Source organism: Streptopelia decaocto, assembly GCF_964273445.1.
Source record: "Streptopelia decaocto genome assembly, chromosome: 2".
Lineage (NCBI taxonomy): Eukaryota > Metazoa > Chordata > Aves > Columbiformes > Columbidae > Streptopelia > Streptopelia decaocto.
Window position 1 is genome coordinate 3,450,437 of NC_138655.1, and position 21,421 is coordinate 3,471,857.

The following is a 21,421-nucleotide window of genomic DNA, read 5'->3' on the forward strand; positions in this document are numbered from 1 at the left end:
CAACGCTGGACAAATTTGCACTGCCATATGCTTGTGGAGGAGTATTTTTCTGAAGCTTTTATGTATGACTGGTAATCATAGATTGGTTTAGAGAGACATTTCTGAAAGTGTGAAGGGAAAGGAAGGGCAACATGCTAATTTGAATTAATTGTAGTGCTTATCAAGTCAACATCCAGTGGAAACCAATTCATTATGTAGTCTTTTCTTTTGATTCTAAAAAGCATAGAGCTGCATTGAACAATGAATCAAAGGTCAGCTTAACAAAAATTGGGATACACCCCTAACATCTAATATGTTATAAATTCTTATCTCTTGTGGTAATACGTGAAATGGGTTTGGAAACAGACCAGAGTGTGGGTTTTTTTTGTTTGTTTGTTTGGGTTTTTTCCCCTTTTAATCTGAAAAAATATAAGAGGAGCTAGTCACTTGTGCTGCATAGAGCTGAGAAGATCCAACAGAGATCAATATTCAGGTTTAATGCATGCATTGTTATTGAAGGAATTTGTGTTTTAGGATCTTTAGCTCCATACTAGGGTTGGGTGAAGAACAAAGATGCACAGCTTTGAGCAAGAACTCCAAGAGCCATGAACTTGATCTTCATCCCCTGGGTTCAGCCCACTGCCTTCACCATGTTACCAAGCGTTGCCTGGATGCGAGCACTGAAACAAAAGGGTTGAATTACTGATGTAGTTGCTGATGCTCTGTCACATCCTTCTCCAAAAGTCCTGCCAGGAACCATGGGATTATTTTCAGTTTTAAAGGGATGTTCCATGTTATTACATCCAACCCTGGAGCCCTCAGTGCAGGACAGACATGGACCTGTTGGAGAGTGGCCAGAGGAGACCACCAAAATGATCAGAGGGATGGAACAGCTCTGCTGGGAGGACAGGCTGAGAGAGTTGGGGTGTTCAGCCTGGAGAAGAGAAGGATCCGGGGAAACCTTATTGCAGCCTTTCCATACTTAAAAGGGGCCTGTGAGAAAGGTGGGGACAGACCTTTTAGTAGGGCCTGTTATGATAGGACAAGGGTAATGGTTTTAAGCTAAAGAAAGGAAGATTCAGGTTAGACACGAAGAAGAAATTTTTTACACTGAGGGTGGTAAAACCCTCACCGAGGTTGCCCAGAGAGGTGATGGATGAACCGTCCCTGGAGACATCCCAGGCCAGGCTGGACGGGGCTCTGAGCAACCTGAGCTGGTGAAGATGTCCCTGCTCATGGCAGGGGTGGGACTGGATGAGCTTGGAAGGTCCCTTCCAACCCAAACTATTTTACAATTCTATTCTATGGTTCTATGTTCATCTACTCTTTCATCTATAACAGGGGTGTCAAGCTCATTTTCACCGGGGGCCACAGCAGCCTCACAGTTGCCTCCAAAGGGCTGAATGTAATTTTAGGACTGTACACATGAAATCACTCCTACATTTTTACAGCCCTAAAATTATATTCGGCCCTTTGAAGTCAACTGCAAGGCTGTTGTGGCCTCCAGTGAAAATGAGTTTGACACCCCTGATCTATAGGACCACAGGAAACATCAAATTGATCTGCATGTCATTTATATATAAACTGCTCCCTCCTTCTTGGGGAACTGTGGTCCAGCAGTCTGGTTATTGGCAAATGGAACATACATTTTTAGATGTGTTAAATTGAGAACTTTTTTGACTGATCTTCAAATGAAAAAGTGGATACTTTACCCTTATGACACATGATGAAGTATCTTTTGGTATCTAGAGACAGCACTGTCATGGGTCTAGGCTGTTAATTTATTTTGTGAATGATGGTTGTATGAGCCTGTGCTTATCTGAGCTAAGTCTATTTGAATGAACATACTCTTGAACTTGGAATTTACAGAACAACTTTGGGCAAAATTAAGCAAAGGGACAATTTATCTCTTCACAGAATTTTAGAATCAACATTGATTAATTGGAGTCACTTGCAGTAATTGCAGCTGAGATTAAAGTCTGTTGTGGGTTTTGGTTTTCTTTTTTTTTCCCTATATAACTTTATTACATCTTCTTTGAGGGTTTAAAAAAAAAGACAGGTAGAGAGCCTTTGGTTTCCACCTCATCAAAAGGAAATGTAAGTTTTGGTGACAGATGATCTGTAAATATTTTATAGAATTCAGCCGGGAATCCATCTGGACCAGATTTCTTTTTTTAGCCTTTTGTTCCTTTTAGAGTTTCTCTTAATTTTATCTACAGAGAGCGGCTATCTCAGCTTTTTGAATTGAGTATTTGAAAATGGATTTCAAAGCGTTCCCTGCAAAATAATGGCCTGGTAGGGGCACGTATTTCCTTAGAGCAATTTCAAGTGGAACTACCTGTCTCTGCTGGAGCTTGCACATACTCTATTTTGCAGTGAAACAATTTATTCCGAATCATCTGCAATATGCATAGAGCCTTGCAAAATTTAATTGATGCAGTTGTTCATGATATTTAGTTGAAATAGCAACAATATCTTCTGATTTTTATGAGCATGTAATCATTAGGGGCCAGATTCTCATACCTTTTGTGGATAACAAATTTAATCCTTGGATTAAGGCAGCACAAAGAGGGAGGCACTGTTCAATTTGAATAAATATTTCTGGTCTCATCCTGGAACAAACCCATTAGATACAACTCTGTGCACACTCCCTGTGCTCCCGTGAACTTAATTGCCAGAATTGTTTGTTTTTTTATTTGACCTTAAACTATTCCAGTTATGCTCCAGTTGCAGTGTTTTCATTTCCTTCCTTATAACTTAGTGAGATTAGGTTTTGATTTGAAAGGTACAACAGATAAGCTTTTCTATCTTTTTAAATTTAAAGCCTGAGTTTTCATGTTTGCACAGCTGATTTTGTCTTTTAAGGGTTTTTGTTGGTTTGTTTGTTTGTTTGTTTTTTCAAGTTAAATGTGATTTAATCAGGATATTTACCAGCGAGAATATAAAGAGACAAGAGGAGCCATGAACTTGTGAGTGGTTCTGGAAACTAAGAGATGTCCTTGGGCTTTCTCTGATGGGTCTTCTGAAGAGCTTTAGGTGTTTTGGGACTCACCAGCCATCGTGGTTCTTCTAAGAGCTCTCCAAAGATATTCAGCTCTGCAGGAGAGGTGGGAAGGGATGTGGACTTTGTGCTCCTTGGGGTGATCTGAGTTGGGTGACCATTCCCTACGGCTGTGATCACTTCAGCCACGGATTTTTGTCTGGATTGAATCCATATAAGAACCATACAGTCTCTATTTCCTTGTGCTTTCCTGTTCTTTCAGGAGTTTGGACTTCCCTGAGGTGGATTCAGAGGGGGAGGGAAGTGGCCAAGCCCATTAGAGATGTCCTAGATCCTTCACTAAGAGGGGAAACAAAGGCAAAAACCTGTGGAAGGGTTGGAAACTCCTCCCACATTTGTCTAATTCATTTTTGCACAGGTCTTCTTTCGAGCCCTTTGTCACTTTTTTCTTTTTTGAGGGTATCAGTCCTTCTCTGATCACTATTAGTTTTTTGGACCTTTCTCTTCCTGGTAAGCTACTGAGCACTTTTCACCTCATCCTCAAGTTTTCAGTTTCATTTTCTGATCAAAACATTTTTCTCTGGCACTGGCACCTTGCAGCTGTAATTTCCATGGATTATTTTGTGTCTGTATAGGTTTGGATGGCTTCCCAAAGCTTTGAATGTAACACAAGCAACGGTGCAATAGAACATTTGAAATACAAGTTATTTTGGTCCATGTCCCAACTCCTTTACAGACTCTCCTTCATTTTATGTTTTATTTATTTCATTTTCAGAGTGCTGCTTTCTTCACACTGAAAATGTTTGTGAGACAGAGAAACACAAGTTAATAACTGACCGTATGCATACAAAGAGTGAGAGGAAACGATTTTCCTCAAATGTAGATCCTATCCTTTATGTAGAATTGAGCCACCTAAAAAAACACACCACTAAACAATAAAAAATGGTGCCAAGGAATTTAGACAAATGTGGGTAGGGAATTAAAAGAAATAACATGTGGGAGTGTGTATTTCTACTCAGTGTTGCAGTTCTGTGTAATGATGTTGTAATGAGAATGCCTAGGTGGTGAAAGTGCCGTGGGTGCTACCGTCACAGGCTGAGAGCAGATTTAGGAGAACAGGGTCTGTCTCTTGCCCCACCTTATTTGGGACGTAACTATTTTTATGCCTTATAACCAACTTGATTCACGTGCATCCTTTACTGGTGTGCAATTATACAGCATAATTACAACATTTCTGTTAAGAGCAGTAAAATGAAGCATAGCACAGATGCGTCTTTTGCACACTTTTCATCAGGTGTGAACTTAGCATCTGTTAATTCTTCATGCCTGTTCCCAACTTTAGTCTCAAAGGACTGTTTACCTTCAGAAATGCACAGACGGATTTAGATTTGAGCCTGCCTAAACACAGAAGGATGCTCAGACATCAGCCCTTGGTGGCCGGTTGGCCACTGGTGATGCACCTGGGACACAGCAACCCTGGCTGTACATACAGACTGAGGGACGAGATGCTGCATAGCAGCTCCATGGAGAGGGATCTGGGGATGATGGTTGGCGGCAAGTTGAACATGAGCCAACAGTGTCCCTGGCAGCCAAGAGGGACCCATGTCCTGGTGCATCCAGCACAGCATCACCAGCCGGGCAGGGAGCAGATTGTCCCGCTCTCCTCTGCACTGGGGCGGCCTCACCTGGAGCACTGTGTGAAGGGCTGGGGACACAGGATAAAAAAGATATAAAGCTACTGGAGAGTGTCCAGAAGAGGTTACGAAGTTGGTAAAGGGTTTGGAGAGGAAGCCTTATGAGGGGCAACTAAAGTCACTTGGTTTATTCAGCCTGGAGGAGACTGAGGGAAGAGCTCATGGCAGTTACAGCTTCCTCACAAGGGGAGGAGGAGGCACAGGGCTGAACTCTTCTCTTTAGTGACCAATGACAGAACCCGAGGGAATGGCAGGAAGATGTGCAAGGGGAGGATCAGTTTGGACATGAGGAAAAGGTTCTTCACCCAGAGGGTGCTGGACACTGGAACAGGCTTCCCAGGGAGGTGTCACAGCCCCAAGCCTGACAGAGTTCAAGAAGAGACTGGACAACATCCTCAGACACACGGTGTGAACTGTGGGGTTGTCCTGTGCAGGGACAGAGTTGGACTTGATGATCCTTGTGGGTCCCTTCCAACTCAGGACATTCTATGATTCTTTGCTCTCTCCTTTCTACTAAGGATTTCTCTTTTCTCTTGGATAATAGAGACCTGGTGATTCTTGATAATATGGTTATCTTGAAATATGGCTCTTAGGGCTGGTTCTAACCTAGTTTATAAGACGAAGATACCTGGGTTGAGTGGAGGGCATAGTCGCCATGGTCATGGAAAGAAGCAAGAAACAGCAGTTGACCAAAGGAGGCGAATTCCAAGTATCCTAGCAGCTCTAACTGTCTGGTTTTGTGCTTACCTGAAGGATTTCCTCTGGTTTTGTCATATGAAGAAACAAACTGGGTCAGGATAGAAAGGCAGACCAAATCCAGTCCTGATTAGTCATGGCTACCTTATGAAGAGCATCACAGGGCAAATAGAGCAAGGCTTTTCCCAGTGTTTTCCTTTCTTATTTGAGTCAGAGGTGGTACATTTAATATCAAATGATGGATTATTTTTTCTACTTTTTTTTTTTTTTAATTCTTCTCATAGTCCTGTTGCATTTTTAAACTTTGTGTAAGATTCTAGTGTACACAGCAGCCCATGACATGGAATTCTTGCTTACCTAGTCTTTACATGAGGGAGTATCTCCTTTCCTATCTCCTATCTCCTCTGTGATTTTCTTCATTACTCCCTAGTTCTTGCACTGGAAAGCACAGGGTGGTTTGCCTTTTCCAGGCAACTCAGGAGTGTTATCTTTTGTTCTGTTCCACCACCCCATCATTATTTTCCTAGCCTGAAGAGACATCACCTCTTTGTTTCTTCTATTATACTATACTAAGAGGAACTTAAGCAGTAGGCACCTCTAGCTTATTTTGACTTCCTCTCCAGGCTTCACTAACTGTACTGGCTAAAGTCTCTACCAGTTGCTGTGGGTGCTCAAATGCCTTTTGCACACCCTGAGATTCAGGTACCTTAATTTGGAGCCATTTCCCACTCATCTGCCAGCCCAGAAAGATGTGAATCACCAGTAGGTCCCTTGTCAGCCCCATATGTACCTCACATGGCATCTCATTATAGCATCATAAAATCATGGAATAGTTTGGGTGGGAAGGGATCTCCAAAGCTCATCTATTCCAACCCCCTGCCATGAGCAGGGACATCTTCACGCAGTTCAGGTTGCCCAGAGCCCCGTCCAGCCTGGCCTGGGATGTCTCCAGGGATGGGTCATCTACCACCTCTCTGGGCAACCTGGACCAGGTTCTCACCTCCCTCAGTGTCAAAAATTTCTTCTCCATGTCTGTCCTGAATCTCCTCTCTTTTGGTTTAAAATTATCAGCCTTATCCTATTGCAACAGGCCTTGCTAAAAAGTCTGTCCCCATCTTTCTTACAGGCCCCTTTTAAGTACAGAAAGGCCGCAATAAGGTCTCCCCGGAGCCTTCTCTCCTCCAGGCCAAACACCCCATCTCTCTTAGCCTGTCCTCATAGCAGGGGGTACTTGGTGCTCTATCAGGCTCTTATACATGATTAATTGTATAAAAAAAGAAACAGATTTTTGTGGTGGCAAAAATTGCAGCCCTTATTTTTAAGGGCAACATTGTGCTTACGTGGAGGTTTTGATAGTCAGCTGTTTCGGTTTGGCTTGTTCAGGGCTTGGCGTTCTTCTTGCATGAGTCACACGCTGAAGCAAAGCTGATTTTTTTTCTCCTTGATATTTGCACTTGGTTCCCTTTGGTGCCATCATGTGCTACACTAGCTCATCATCAGGAAGGAGGAGCCGCAAAGTGTGCGCCAAACGATACCAAAGCTGGGAAATGAGCTGAAATGGGGCTTTTTATGCTCTTTAGATCATAACTGATGGTTGGCTGTGTTAGAGCAAACCTAACCGTTATGGTGTTCTCAGCATGATGGTGGATTTACCCCAAAATATATCTGTCATTAGGGTGAAAAAAAAATGGGATCGTGATGAGTTTAGCCCTCCTCACGCATCTTCATCTCCTCAGCAATTCTTTCTGAGCGGAGCTGGCCTGGAGAAGACAAGCTCCTCTGACAGCATGTATTTACACATCTAGTTTTGTGTATGCTTTCTTGTCATCCTTGCCTGTGAGCCTTCAAATGTGGTGAAATCTTTTCTCCTGCTATGCTAATCCTGCGTCTCGCCCCCCACGCTCTGCTCCATCATGGAGAACCTCCCTTGCTGATAACGGAGTTTGTTAGCGTGTTTTCCTAGGATTTAGGCAAATTTGTCGCTATATTTTCCCGCAGCATCCCTCTGGTGAATGTCTGCAGCCAAAAATGCCTCTATTGCTTGTTCTTCTTCAATCCACATTGCTTAATTTTCATCTTGTTGCCTTATTACAAGCAACCTCAGCAATTTCTTGCCTGCCTGTGAGATTGCACCTACTGAGGAGCATCCCGTGCTTTAAAAACTTTATTTTTTTGATAGCTTTTATTTGAGGAAAGGGAAAGTTGAAATAAAGCTAGCCAAAGTGCTCCCCTCTCCTTCTGACTTAGGGAGATCATGCTAAAAATACAGAAATTCCTTCTGTCAACAGTGAATTGATGTGCTGTTAAGGACCACTGGAAATAATCAAGGCATCAACAAGAGCAGAAGTTTGAACTGAGGACTGGGACCCTCCAACTTTCTCATCTCAGCTGCTCCAACTTGGCAGAACCTCATGAAACACTTCACCTTCCCTGAAAAATGGAACTAATAGAAGTTTATTTCCCTTTCAAGCCATGTTCTGCATCAGTGGCAGGTCTTGGTGAAAGGTGGGTGAGTTAGAAAATTGAACATGCTTGTTCTTTTTCTCCAACACATACAGTGGCCCAGTGCAGGTTCAGTGGAGGTTTTTTCAGCAAATTCAATTTAATTTGTTTGGAAAATTGGCTCACAGCCATTGCTAACTCCAGGCTGTGATTCACGATGGGTGGCTGCAGGACCTAATGCAATCCCAAGGATCCTTCTGCATTTTCTCATTGTTGGAGCACATGTATTTTTGCTGCTTGGTTTTATTTCATCTCACAGGGTGGCCATCATTTGGAAGTCTTCAGTAGCCTTGTGTGCATATATTTGGAGTAATTATAGAAGTACAATAGTTAGAGCAAAGAACAGAAATGTCAAAAGGACACTTGCCAGCAGAGACTGGTAGTGGGCACAAGCAGGTCCTTCTTGCCTCTTCATGAACTGGATTATTTCTATAAAGAGGGGAAGGTGATGAGTACTTGTTTTGATGCAGTTTTCATAAAGTGTTTCACATGAGTATATATGTAAGTGTGGCTACTGTGGTTTTTTGACCTATCACAGAATCACAGAATGGTTGGGGTTGGAAGGGACCTCTGGAGATCATCCAGTCCAACCCACCTGCTAAAGCAGGTTCACCTGAGCAGATCACACAGGAATGTGTCCAGGTGGGTTTGAGTGTCTCCAGAGAAGGAGACTCCACAACCTCTCTGGGCAGCCTGTTCCAGGGTTCTGGCACCTCAAAGGAAAGAAGTTTCTCCTCATATTAGAGATTGAACCTCCTGTGCTTCAGTCTGTGCCTGTTGCCCCTCATCCTGTTGTTGAGCACCACTTAACAGAGTCTGGTTCATCGTCTTGACACTCACCCTGGAGATATTTATCAGAATTGATGAGATCCCCTCTCAGCTTCTCTTCTCCCGGCTGAACAGCCCCAGCGCTCTCAGTCTCTCCTCATAAGAAAGATACTGAATAGCCTGAATAACCACTTTGAGGTTATTCTCAGGGAAAGATGAGGACTAATGATTTTATAATTGCTGATGGTTACGTAGTAGTAGTCTCTGTGCCCATGTTCTAGCCAATCACTGCTTGGAATTGTGTTGAACTATTTTCTCCTCTCTATATGCCTGAAGTATTTGCAGATACCCATATTTCTCACCTTGTTTGTGTGGGTTTGTGGCTCCCTCTTTCTATCTTTTCAAAAGTGGCCTTTGCTTCTAAGGCATTCTGGGGATGCCCAGAGCCACCCTTCACCCCAGAGCCTACCAAGACTCAGCATCTTCAGTTGGTGGTTGACTTGGACTGCCCATGTTCACTGACTTATGATTTTTGAGCATGTTTTGCTTTCCTGAGCCCTGACCTCTTACTGGAAAAAAACTTGGAAAGTGCTGTACAGTATCTTATTGGTTTTCTTTCAGTTCCCACTTAAAAAATAAACCACCACCAAAAAAACCAAGCTGAACACAACCCCTCAAATAGTTTTCTCCCCCAGACATTAGGCTTCAAGACTGCTGTCCATCATATGGTTAGTATGATAGGCTGGGGTGTTTTTTAATTCTCTCTTCTCCTCTTCTCTCTTCTCCTCTTCTCCTTTTCTCCTCCTCTTCTCCTCTTCTCCTCTTCCCCTCCTCTTCTCCTCTTCTCCTCTTCTCTCCAAATCCATCTGTTGAATTGATTTATACCGTACTTAACCAGCTTCTGTCATCTCCTGGGGTCTTGGTAGGAAACCTGAAATGAAGGTACCAACTTGTTTTCTGTTTCTTGATGAATTACTACCAAAGTTAGAAGTATATTTTTGAATTTGCCACTGTGTACTGTGTCTTTTCACTAAACCATGCTTTAATTAATCTTCTGCAGGATTTATTTATAAGTTGTTTATGATGTGACTCCTGGTGAACATTCATGTAGATGAGAACTTGGACTGATGTATATTTTGATGGTGTACATTGAATAGCAGTATTTCTAATTTGGAAAATTGTGCACAGGAAAAACTGATGTTGGGTTATGGGGGATCAGGATCCTGGATTTAGGAATCTATTATTTGATTAATTCATGTGTCCCATTTTACCTTGCATCTTCTTCACCTAAAGCATTGCAGGTCTGTCAATCAAGATGTTCCTGTGGACTCAAAACTGGTTGCTGCCCTCAAATGTATTTCTCCTTATTCTGTTAAAATCCGATATAAATTTACAGATGCTTTTTCTAATTTTGTTAAGCTGATCTGGTGTGTTGCAGTCAGTCTTTGTCCATTTGTGCTGGTAAATCTTTTATAAATAATAAGTTTACTTAACTTCATAGTAGCAAACTAGATACCAGTTCACTCTTCTCTGTGTACCTCCTCCCTATTGTTTTTTCACACTGAATAGACATTAATATTCATCTGTTGTAATCCAGATGAAACCTGGATTCTGAACTGACTGGAAATTTAATTTTGCTGTTCACTGAAATATGTAATACTTCTGCGTTTGTCTAGCATATGGATAGATTAAGACCATTCTACATGCAAAGTTCACAAAAAGTAGACAACATGGCACAAAACAGTAAATTGAAAGCAGCAATACAGGAAAAAATAAAGAGAAAGAAAGCCTTTGGTGGACTAAAACAGGCACTGTTTCAGAACATTTGTACTTGGGAAATTCAGGGTTGGTAGCTGTCTAGGTCTTCTCCTGCAGGATCCACAAGAAATGTTGTTTAACCATTATATTAATGTCAATTTTAAAAATAGGAAGGGTGACATCACACCTTGATCAAACTGAGCTGCAAATGACCTGGGGCTAAGTCATCTAAGCGCTTCCCTCCATGTAGCCTGGAGTTGAACAGTAGAAAATGTTACGTACAATTCTGTGGCAGTAAACTCCAAAATGTCTTTGGCTCCCAAAGACAATCCTTCTTCTTTTCTCTTGATCTAAATACCTCAATATCAAGGAAGCCTGATTACTTCTCCGGGTGAAAATATATTTGAGTCCTGAGGGTTGACCTTGCTAGCACAATCACTTTTTCATTTATCACACTTGGTTGATGCTTTTGGGAACCATACTGTTCCGGTGTGTCCTGCCTTGCACTTTGAAGATGGAAGACATCCATCTTCTCATGATGTCTGTGATTCTTTTGATGGAAGACTTTTCTAGCAGCCCTAAATAGCTACTTTTGCTCTCAAGAAGTTCATACAGCTTAAACAGGGGGTCTGTGAATCTGAGATTGCCAAGCTAAACATAATATATCTCATCCTTATTCTTGGTGTTTGCCTAAGGCCAACCTGTCTCTGGTGCCACTTAGCAGGATTTGAAGGCTGTCTTCATTTCTTTTGTAAGAAGACTTGCAGGCAGGTCGATGTGGAAGAAAACTCCGTGTATTGAAGTGGCAACTGGGACTGACATGAAAGGAGCACAACAGACTTCCAGATTGCTTGCCTTACCTCTGTTCTTCCAGTCTGATACATAGACATTTGTGTGATGTGAGAGGAATACAGATGATCTCTTTATCAATGATCTGGATGAAAGGATTAAGTGCACTCTTAGAAAGTTTGCCAAATTGGGTGGGAGTGTTGATCTGCTGGAGGGTAGAAAGGTCTTTGGATGTGAAGTCATCTTGGTCCACATGGCACAAAAAGCACACTGTCTATCCTAGGTTGACATGGCACAAAATGGGCCACACCTTGAATCCTGGGGTCAGTTTTGGGCCCCTCATCATAAGAAGGACATTGAGGAACTAGAGAAAGTGCAAAGGAGGCGACAAAGCTGGTGAAGGGGCTGGAGCATAAGTGTTATGACGAGCCACTGAGGGACCTGGGAGTTTCAGCCTGGAAAATAGGAGATGAGGGGAGACTTTCTGATCTCTGAACTGCCTGAAAGGAGCTTGGAGCATGGAGGTGGTTGGTGTCTTCGTCTTTTCTCCCAAGTAACAAGTGATAGGATGAGAGGAAAAGGCCTCAAGTTGTGCCTGGGGAGGTTTAGATTGAGTATTAGGAAACTTTTCTTCCCAGAATGGGATGTCAGGCAGTGGAACAGGCTGCCCAGGGCAGTGGAGGAGTCACCTGGAGGGGTTTAATAGGCATTTAGACGAGGTTCTTAGGGACGTGGTTTAGTGCTAGGTTATGGTTGGACTCGATGATCCTGAGGGTCTCTTCCAACTGAAATGATTCTATGATTCTATGCAAGCATGCATTCCTTCCTATATCTGTTGCTTATGGTTTTCTTCTCCTTTATGTTTCATGACAGTCTGTTGGATCTGAAGTCTTCTAATGTCAATAGGGGGTCCTAGATGGAGCCTTCATGAGGTTGGTGGGGATGGAAGTGCCTTGTCATTGGCAAGAAGGGGTCTGGTGTACTTGATGGGCGCTCTTAGCTGCAAATATTGGGAATGACAGACTCATGAAAGATGGAGTTAGGCAGAAACCACTCATGTTGGGTCTGCATAGTGCCACTGAGCTGGTAGAAAAACGAGATTGAGTGGAGGCTGCAATCAAGTGCACTGAGACCAGCCAGAGCTCTTAGTGTCATCACAATTAGCAGCACAGTGAACCAACTGACTCTATTCGTGGCTCGGTATATATCTCTGTGAAATGTCATGGATGTCTTATTCCACTATCTCTGACTTCAAAGCCTGTCCTGATAGTATCTGTTTCGAAGACAAACTGCTCTGCTCCTGGAGACATCTACGATGGCAGCTATACCGTGGGGAAATAAAACTAAATCTGTTAGAAAGTGATCAGATGCTTTCCTGAAATAAGGCTTTAACGAGGAAGAAAGCAAAAAGAGAATTTTTCTCATTGTGTCTTAGCAAATCTCCAGAATAGCAGAAGCAGCTCATTTCTGAGATAATCCCTGCTGGTTTTATTTTGCACCTACTCCACGATGCCTTAAGGCTGTGGGCGTTCGCTTCTCTCTGTAGTATGCTTCAGCTGCAGGAGGGTAGATGAGAGTGTGCTTCGATGTGTTGAATCAGGTTGTTTACAGTCATAAGTGACGTTGTGCCTGTCAGGTACTACATATGTGTCTCTAGAAGTTTCTGGAAGCCAATTCAGTTTGTATAATATCTGATTATAGATATACTGTCCTCAAAAATAAAATCATAGAATCCATGAATAATTTTCATTGGAAAAGATGAGCAAGATCATCGAGTCCAAGTGCTAACCTAGCAGTGTCACTAAACCATGTCCCTAAGAACCTCATCTACATGTCTTTTAAACCCCTCTAGGGATGGTGACTCCACCATTGCCCTGGGCAGCCTGTTCCAATGCCTGACAACGCTTTCCAGGAAGAAATTTTCCTAATATCCAATCTAAACCTCCCCTGGTGCAACTTGAGGCCTTTTCCTTTCGTCCTGTCAATTGCCACTTGGGAGAAGAGACCAACCCCCTCCATGCTCCAAGCTCCTTTCAGGCAGTTCAGAGATCAGAAGGTCTCCCCTCAGCTCCTGTTCTCCAGCTGAACCCCCCAGGTCCCTCAGCCGCTCCCATCACACTTGTGCTCCAGCCCCTTCCCCAGCTCCGTTCCCTTCTCTCAACTCGCTCCAGCACCTCAAGGGCTTTCTTGTCGTGAGGGGCCCAAAACTGAACACAGTATTTGAGGTTTGGCCCATTTTGTGTCATGTCAATCTAGGCTAGACAGTGTGCTTCTCAGGCCATGGGGAAAGAGATGACTTCAGCCTCCAAGGACCTTCCATCAGCATTAAAACTTAATTTGGAAGCAAAGTGTGAGGAAGCATGTGTATTGCTGCATCCCAGGCCCCACTGCATGGAGGACATCGCTGCTGGACCGCTCTCTTGCCAGTCATATCTTCAGCTCCTGAGCACTGCTTCCTCGCCTTGCCTGCCCAAAGCCGCCCAAGAACATGGTGTTAATATTAAAAAACATCACAAAAGATCCAGAGGAGAATAAATTACTTCAAAGGCACAGACTGAAAAAGAAGAAAGTCATCCCCTACAGCTATTCTGATTGACCTCTGACAGTCATGTTACAAGGCTCAGCGAGCACTCGGGGATTTGTGCAATTACACCAACTCAGTGTTAAAACCATTGATTAAAAACAAAAAAGTGCTTCAACAGCAGACCTTGTTGATAAATTCAGCCTCTCTGAGAAAGAGGAAAGGGACATTTTTTTTCCAGGTGAATAGCATGCAGGTTTATTGAGATTTGCTTTTAATTGTTGTGGTTTAACCCTGGGTGACAACTAAGCACCACACAGCCGCTCACTCATTACTCCCTGGTGGGATGGGGGAGAGAATCAGAAGTAAAAAGTGGGAAAATTCATGGTTTGAGATAAAGGAAGTTGAATAGGTAAAGCAAAAGCCATGCACACAAACAAAGTAGAACAAGGAATTAATTCTCTACTTCCCATGGGCAGGCAGATGTTCAGCCATCTCCATGTAAGGCAGGTTCTATCACATGTAATGGTGACTTTGGAAGGGAAACACCGTTACTCCAAACATCTCCCCCTTTCTTCTTTTCTCAGCCCCATACAAGCTACTGTGAAGAAAAATAACTCTATCCCAGCCAAAATCATCACATTAATAACTGAGAAAATCCCTGAGAATCTAAAAAGTGACATGTCTGTGACACGAATGACAGAGTCAAGTCTGGGGAACAAACTATTTCGAGGAATTTGGGAAAGCAGCATGCTTTGCAAGTGTGGCCTTTCATCTCATGGCTTGAAGAAACTTCAATATTAATCAAATTAATCCTGCAAAAAGTAGGGCTCTCTATCTCTATATCAATTTTACAGGCAGGGGAATGGAGGCAGCTGTATGGAAAGAAAAAAAAAAAAAGTGAATATTCTCCCTTCTTTTTGTGATTTGTGTGTGCTGGTGAACAGGTCTCCTAGCAAGACATGAAAGTGGGCCAATCTATATAGTTCGTCTGAAGGAAGATTAAGAGGCAACAGAGATCAAACAGCGAAGTTCAAAAGCTGAGAAGATGCAGCTCTCCTAACGGAGTCACTGGTGTTGGTCCTTCATTAACAGGATCCTCAGAGAGGGTCTTATGGAAAGAAGTGACCTGGTTTGACCAGAGGCTGGAGGGGTTGATGCGTAAAGATGACTTGTGTGAAACGATCTGCTCTCTCTCTATGAAGAAAGTCAGGCTGGTAGGTACAAGGATTTTTTCTGGGTTAGAAACCTTGGAAAAATGTACCTGTAGTTGGTTATGCAGAAATGGAAGTGTCGTCATCACTAATGCCTTCTGAAGCCCTCAGTGAAGTCACTTCAGTGTTCAAGAAGAGACTGGACAATGCCCTCAAACGCATGGTGTGAACTGTGGAGTTGTGATATGCAGGGACAGGAGTTGGATGGGATGATCCTTGTAGGTCCCTTCCCAGTATTGGACCCCAACCAGCATTGGCCAGTCGTATCGTCTCCAGAAGTAAGAAGACCTTCCTCATGTTGCCAGTTTGCAGAGGTGCTCCCAATGTCTCCATCTTTCCTGCTTTGATTTAGAGCCGTTCCCTTGTCTTGTCCAGCACAAATGAAGAGAATATTTTCCTCCCTGTCTTTTTGCAGTGGTTTTTCTCAGATTTGGCAGCTCAAATTTTCCCATCAATCTTCCCTTCTATAGGCAATGCAACCCCATTTACTCAGTCTTTCCTAGCAGGTCATGTTTTCTTGACCTGTTGTCATTCTACAAGTTCCCACTAGACTCTCTTCGGTCTCTGGCAACAGGTTTACTTCACCTGTCTAGAAGACTGTAATCCTGTTTATACATCCCATGATGATGTCTGCCACTTTTACAAGAAATATTATTATGGATTCATGTTAGGCTTGCAGTTCTGTCCTTCTGTGCAGCACTGGCCAGTTGTTCCCCATCATGCACTTGTTTCCTTCTTCTAAACTCAGGTCCCTAAAGTTGACCTCAATTGTGTAGCATCTTATTTTCTTTGTCAAACATCACTTCTGTTTTGTTAGGATTGTTCTGAACACTGAAGCTGTCGTCTAACATCCTTGTTTGATGTCATGTGAGTGTTTAATGAGGCTAATCCCCCTTCAAACACTCAACTCACTAAAAATGTAGATGGAGAGAGCAGAGCTTGGTGGACCCCACACAGTTTCTTCTTTTTTTTTATGATAACAGTACATTTTCTAATTAAAAAAAGAAAATTCACCTGCACCTTCAATCCATTTCTTCTGCCATACAAGAAAGCATCTAATAGCATAAAGCTGTAATATCTGCTGTTTTTCTGCTAACTCCACTGCCTGCTGACTTGGTGCATAAAGAAGTTTATAATAGATTTGATATGACTTGTTGCCAGATGCATGCTGGCTGTTACTCTGTTTTTTTACCATCAGATACTTTCAGTGAATTTATTCTAGTGTTTTTGCCAGAGGTGGAAATGAAGCTGATGAGTTTGCTATTTGGTTACTCTTGCTTTCTCCACGTATTTAGTAAACAGGCACAGTAAGGGTCTTGAGATATGCCTTGAGATGGCACCAAGGATAAGTCGTTCCATTACTTTCCCGGGGATGGAGGTAAGGCTGACCGGTCTATAATTACCTGGGTCTTTCTTCTTGCCCTTTTTGAAGACTGGGGTGATGTTAGCTTTCCTCCAGTCCTCAGGCACCTCTCCTGTCTCCCAAGACTTGGCAAAGATGATGGAGAGTGGTCCAGCAATGACATCAGCCAGCTCCCTCAGTACCCGTGGGTGCATCCCATCTGGGCCCATGGATTTGTGGATGTCCAGATTGCCTAATTGTTCCTTAACCCAGTCCCCATCAACCAAGGCAGATTCTTGCACCGTCCTGACTTCCTCTGGGGTCTCAGGGGTACGGGGCTCCCCAGGACAGCCTCCGGCAGAGTAGGCAGAAACAAAGTAGGCATTCAGTAACTCTGCCTTCTCTGTATCTTCTGTCACCAGGGCACCCACCTCATTCATCAGTGGGCCTACATTGCCTCTGGTGTTAGTAGCTGGGGCTCTTTAGTTTGGAGGAGACTGAGGGGTGACCTTATTAATGTTTACAAATATACAAAGGGTGAGTGTCATGAGGATGGAGCCAGGCTGTTCTCGGTGACAAACAATGGTAGGACAAGGGGTAATGGGTTTAAGCTGGAACATAAGAGGTTCCACTTAAACTTGAGAAGAAAATTCTTCTCAGTGAGGGTAACAGAGCCTGGAACAGGCTGCCCAGGGAGATTGTGGAGTCTCCTACTCTGGAGACATTCAAAACCCGCCTGGACACGTTCCTGTGTAGGCTCATCTGTGTGTTCCTGCTCCAGTGGGGGGATTGGACTGGATGAGCTTTCGAGGTCCCTTCCAATCCCTAGCATTCTATGATTTCTCTATGAAGGGTCCTCCAGGCTGCCAAAGGGGCCGTGAATGGCTCTCAAGCTGCTTCATGCATCAGAGGAGGAAAATCTCCTAAGACAGAAACACTGAGGTGGGAAGGAAACTCTGAAGGTCACCTTGTCCAACACAGCTCCTCAGAGCAGGGCCACCTCGAGCAGGTTGCTCAGACCCACGTTTAGTCAGAGCTTGAATGTCTCCAAGGATGGAGAATCCACAACCTCTCTGCACAACATTTGCTGGTGTTTGACAACCCTTACCATAAAAACCAACCAACCAAAGAAGCCAAAAATCAAAATGAACTAATCAATGAAAACCCACTTTTTTTTTTTTTCTTTTTTAAATGGAATTTCCCATATTTCAGTTAACCCCTGTTGCCTCTTGTCCTGTCACCGAGCACCACTAAGAAGAGTGTGGCTCCAACATGTTTATAATAGACATTAATAACCCTTCCCAAACCTTTTCTTCTCCAGACTGAGCAGTCTCAGCTCCTTACGCTGCTCCTCATACATTAGATGCTCCCATCCCTTAGTCATCTTCATGGCCCTTTACTGCATTTGCTCCAATATCACAGAATCATAGAATTATAGAATGGTTTTAATTGGAAAAGACCTTTAAGATCATCAAGCCCAATGTTAACCTAATATAATATGTCCACGTCTGTCCTCCTTTTCCATTTCTTTCCAGTATGCTCATGCCTTTCTCAGTCAAACTCGACTTTAAAAACATTAAACTTACCTAAAGTGCCCTCTAACGTATTTCTTCCATGTTGAAATCTTATCTTTCATTCCTACTACTAATAATGCTGAATGTCCCTCTAAATGGAGACTTATGTATATAGGGGAACTCTTTAAATAATTTTGCCTGCCAGTATCTTTCCCAATCCAAGAAACATGGACCAACCCTTTCCTTGAGATCCTACATCCTACTATTATATTCATGACATGATTGGCTTCTACAGCATATACAAAGCAAGAGATAGTTGCATGTCATTAAAATAGAAACTCATGCCTGTCCTTTCAGGCTTGCTTGGGTGTGATTGTTCCTTCATTTTTATTTCAGATGATGAGGATAAAGCTGTGATAAAATCTTATTTCTTGTTTTTTTTTGTTTCTTTTTTTCTGTATCTAGTATGTTAGGCAATGCTTGTTCCAATTTGTACAAACTGCCTTCACAGTAAATTGGACAAGTCTCCCTGAGGAGTAGTAGACAAAAGACTTGGGAGGTGCCATGGGGATGGGGAGGGAAATGCTTTTATTGCCAATCAAATTAAAAGTATTTAGATCTGCTCTTAAATTTTCCCGTAAATATATTACTGTGGAGTAGGAGTGTGTTTCCGGAGCTTTGTGAATAAAGGATATTTCAATGGCTTAGAAAGATGGGGCGGGAGGTGATTGTTTCTAAAAAGGTTGGATAAGCTAAACCAAAATATTTCATTTTCAGTTCTTTTTTCTTTGCTCTGTAACAGCAAGGAAAAGTTTTAAAATGGAAGCATGCTTTGAAAATGCTAAATCAACATGAAACACTTGGAGTGCTTTAAAAGCCTTCCTTCCCTCCCCCTTTCACACCACTCTGTTGGGCGAAAAAATAGATGCATTCACTGTTTGCCAAAGAAACGCTTGCCCAGTTATAATCAAGTCATCTTACAACATGATGTAGGGTTTTACTCCACGCTTGTTGTATGTGGCCTTGGGGAAGTTGTGGCAGCAAATGCTTCCACTTCCTTATCTCTAAAAAGGGAGGATGGGTCAGGATCAACCTCCATACAGAAGCAGTTTTTAAGCTGTCTTAATGTTCCACTTCCCTGCTAATAACAGTCTTAATTTGTAGCCACGCTGGGAGGTAAGAGAAAGGTAAAGGAAATAAAATAACTCCTTATCCCTGCCCGGAAATTTTCTTGTAACTGTCTTCTATCAGCCCATATTTTCCCAGGTGAGAGTTTTGCTGGGTCTTGGGTTGAATTTTGTGATGGAGGTTGTGTTACCGTGGTAGTTGTGGGCTAACGGGAGACCTGGGAGAGGCCAGATTTGTTCCCAAGTCCACCACAGACTTCCCGATTGAATCTTCATCTGTTTCTTGAATACTGTTTAGTGGTTATGATGAAGAACTTTCATAAATACACAGTTTATATTTCATCCAGGTTTCATCTGGATATTAGGAAAAATTTCTTCCCAGAAAGGGTTGTTGGGCATTGGAACAGGCTGCCCAGGGCAGTGGTGAAGTCACCATCCCTGGGGAGGTTGAACAGATGTGTAGATGAAGTTCTTGGGAACATGTTTTAGTGCCATTGTTGGGTTAACAGTTGGACTCAATGACCTTGAGGGTCTTTTCCAACCATAAGGATTCTATGATAATATATTTTCGTGGTGCTTATAGTTTTACATGCTTGACATGATCGACTGTTGTGTTGTTGAGTGTCTTGGGAACCCTTGGTTTGCAGATGGCTCCTTTAAACTTTCTCTCTTGTTTACTTAATTTTCTGCCTCCTCAATTCACACACAAATACACACATTCATTCTTCTGTCTGTCTGCTTGAGCTATTGCAGGTTGGTTGCCATAGGTCTGGACCGAAGGCTGCTTTTCTGAAATGAAAGATTTATGGCCTAGGGGTACCTGCAACCTCAGATGCCAATTATGTGTGTACGTGTTAGGCTGAGCCTGGGTGAAGAAGCTGTACTCTGGAGTTTTTCTGCTTTTAGTGGATTTAACTCCCGTCCCTTGCTCTCTCAAGGCAGTTGCACTTTCATCCTCTTTTATGTGTCTGGGCCAATTAAGCGAGGATGGTGAGTGATTTTCTTCAGTCTTATAGTTTCCCTGTCTGGCGAGTCTCAGCAGTGATTTTTTGCTTGATTTTGAAGCTTTGAAAGGAAAAAGGAGAATGAAGTACAAGAGATGCCTGAAACCATTAGACTGTTCCCAATAAAGTCCAGAACTGGAAATTTCTGGTGCTCTACTCTCCATGGAGGACAATCCGAAGGAACAGTTGCAAATACACGCCTGTGTCAGTGCAACACAAAAGAGACTTCAACCTGCTGCTGAGGCATCTATCAGTGCATATGTCAGGACATCATGCAACATGTGGACATGTGTCAAGAAGCTCTTATCAAGTTGGAGGCCGTTCCCAGCTTTTTGTGTGTCAGAGGGAAAGTTGCTGGGCCAGAACATGTGCAGTTTGAGTATCTAGACCCAGGATGGAGCATTGCATCTCATGTCATCCCGCCTTATGGCCCAGCATCTTCTGGATTGTGCTGAAAGTATTGGAAGTGCTTGTTGGAGACAATGAGTTTATGGTCCAAGTTGTTCTTTAGTCAACAAGTGACATTTATGAGACAGAGCAGCTCCCTACATGGAGGGCAGGTGATGTTACCAGTCATCATAGAATCACAGAACAGTTGGGGTTGGAAGAGACCTCTGGAGATCATCCAGTCCAACCCACCTGCTAAAGCAGGTTCACCTGAGCAGATCACACAGGAATGTGTCCAGGTGGGTTTGAATGTCTTCAGAGAAGGAGACTCCACAACCTCTCTGGGCAGCCTGTTCCAGGGCTCTGGCACCATCAAAGGAAAGAAGTTCCTCCTCATATTAGAGATTGATTCTCCTGTGCTTCAATCTGTGCCTGTTGCCCCTCATCCTGTCATTGGGCACCACTGAACAGAGTCTGGTCCATCCTCTTGACACCCACCCTTGAGATATTTGTAAGCATTGATGAGATCCCCTCTCAGCTTCTCTTCCGCAGTCTGAACAGACCCAGCTCTCTCAGTCTCTCCTCATAAGAAGGGTGCTCCAGACCCCACATAACCTCACACCAACATGTCCTCTCCACTGGACTCTCCCATCCTTCTCTACTGTAGCATCATTGCAGCGCTCCTTGATGAAAGGCTGCCTAGTAGTCAGCATTGTCTTCTACCTTTTTCAGGGAGCAATTTCCATCCTCAGCCTCCAGATTTTCACTTTTGGGGGCAATTTTTTCATCGTCTTGGTGTAAGGATGCGGTAGCTGGTTTTCGTCCTGTATCAAGCCCCAAGTGATGCAGCACCTTTATCTCTTCCTTTGCCGTCATCACCTCCATGCCTTAGGGTTGAACTATTTTTAATATCAAAGTCCTGAGACCCTGCTGGTATGCTGGAGGGTATCGGGGCCTCATGGTGAGCCAACACCTGTGGATGGGGAGCTGGAAAGTGGGAAGAAGTACTCGGACAGTGCTGCATTGATTTCATTCTACTGCTGTTACCTTAGGCCTTGCAGCTTCTTTTTTTTTCCTGAATAGCAAGAAAAAAAATAACTCTGGCTCCAATATTTATACTAGAGG

The 21,421-nt window shown here is 43.2% G+C and overlaps 1 protein-coding gene across 4 annotated transcripts in view; it reads left to right on the forward strand.

The window, feature by feature from the left end:
* TSNARE1 (t-SNARE domain containing 1) overlaps positions 1-21,421 on the forward strand; it is a 531,215-nt gene that overhangs the window by 106,381 nt on the left and 403,413 nt on the right. The window lies entirely within an intron of this gene.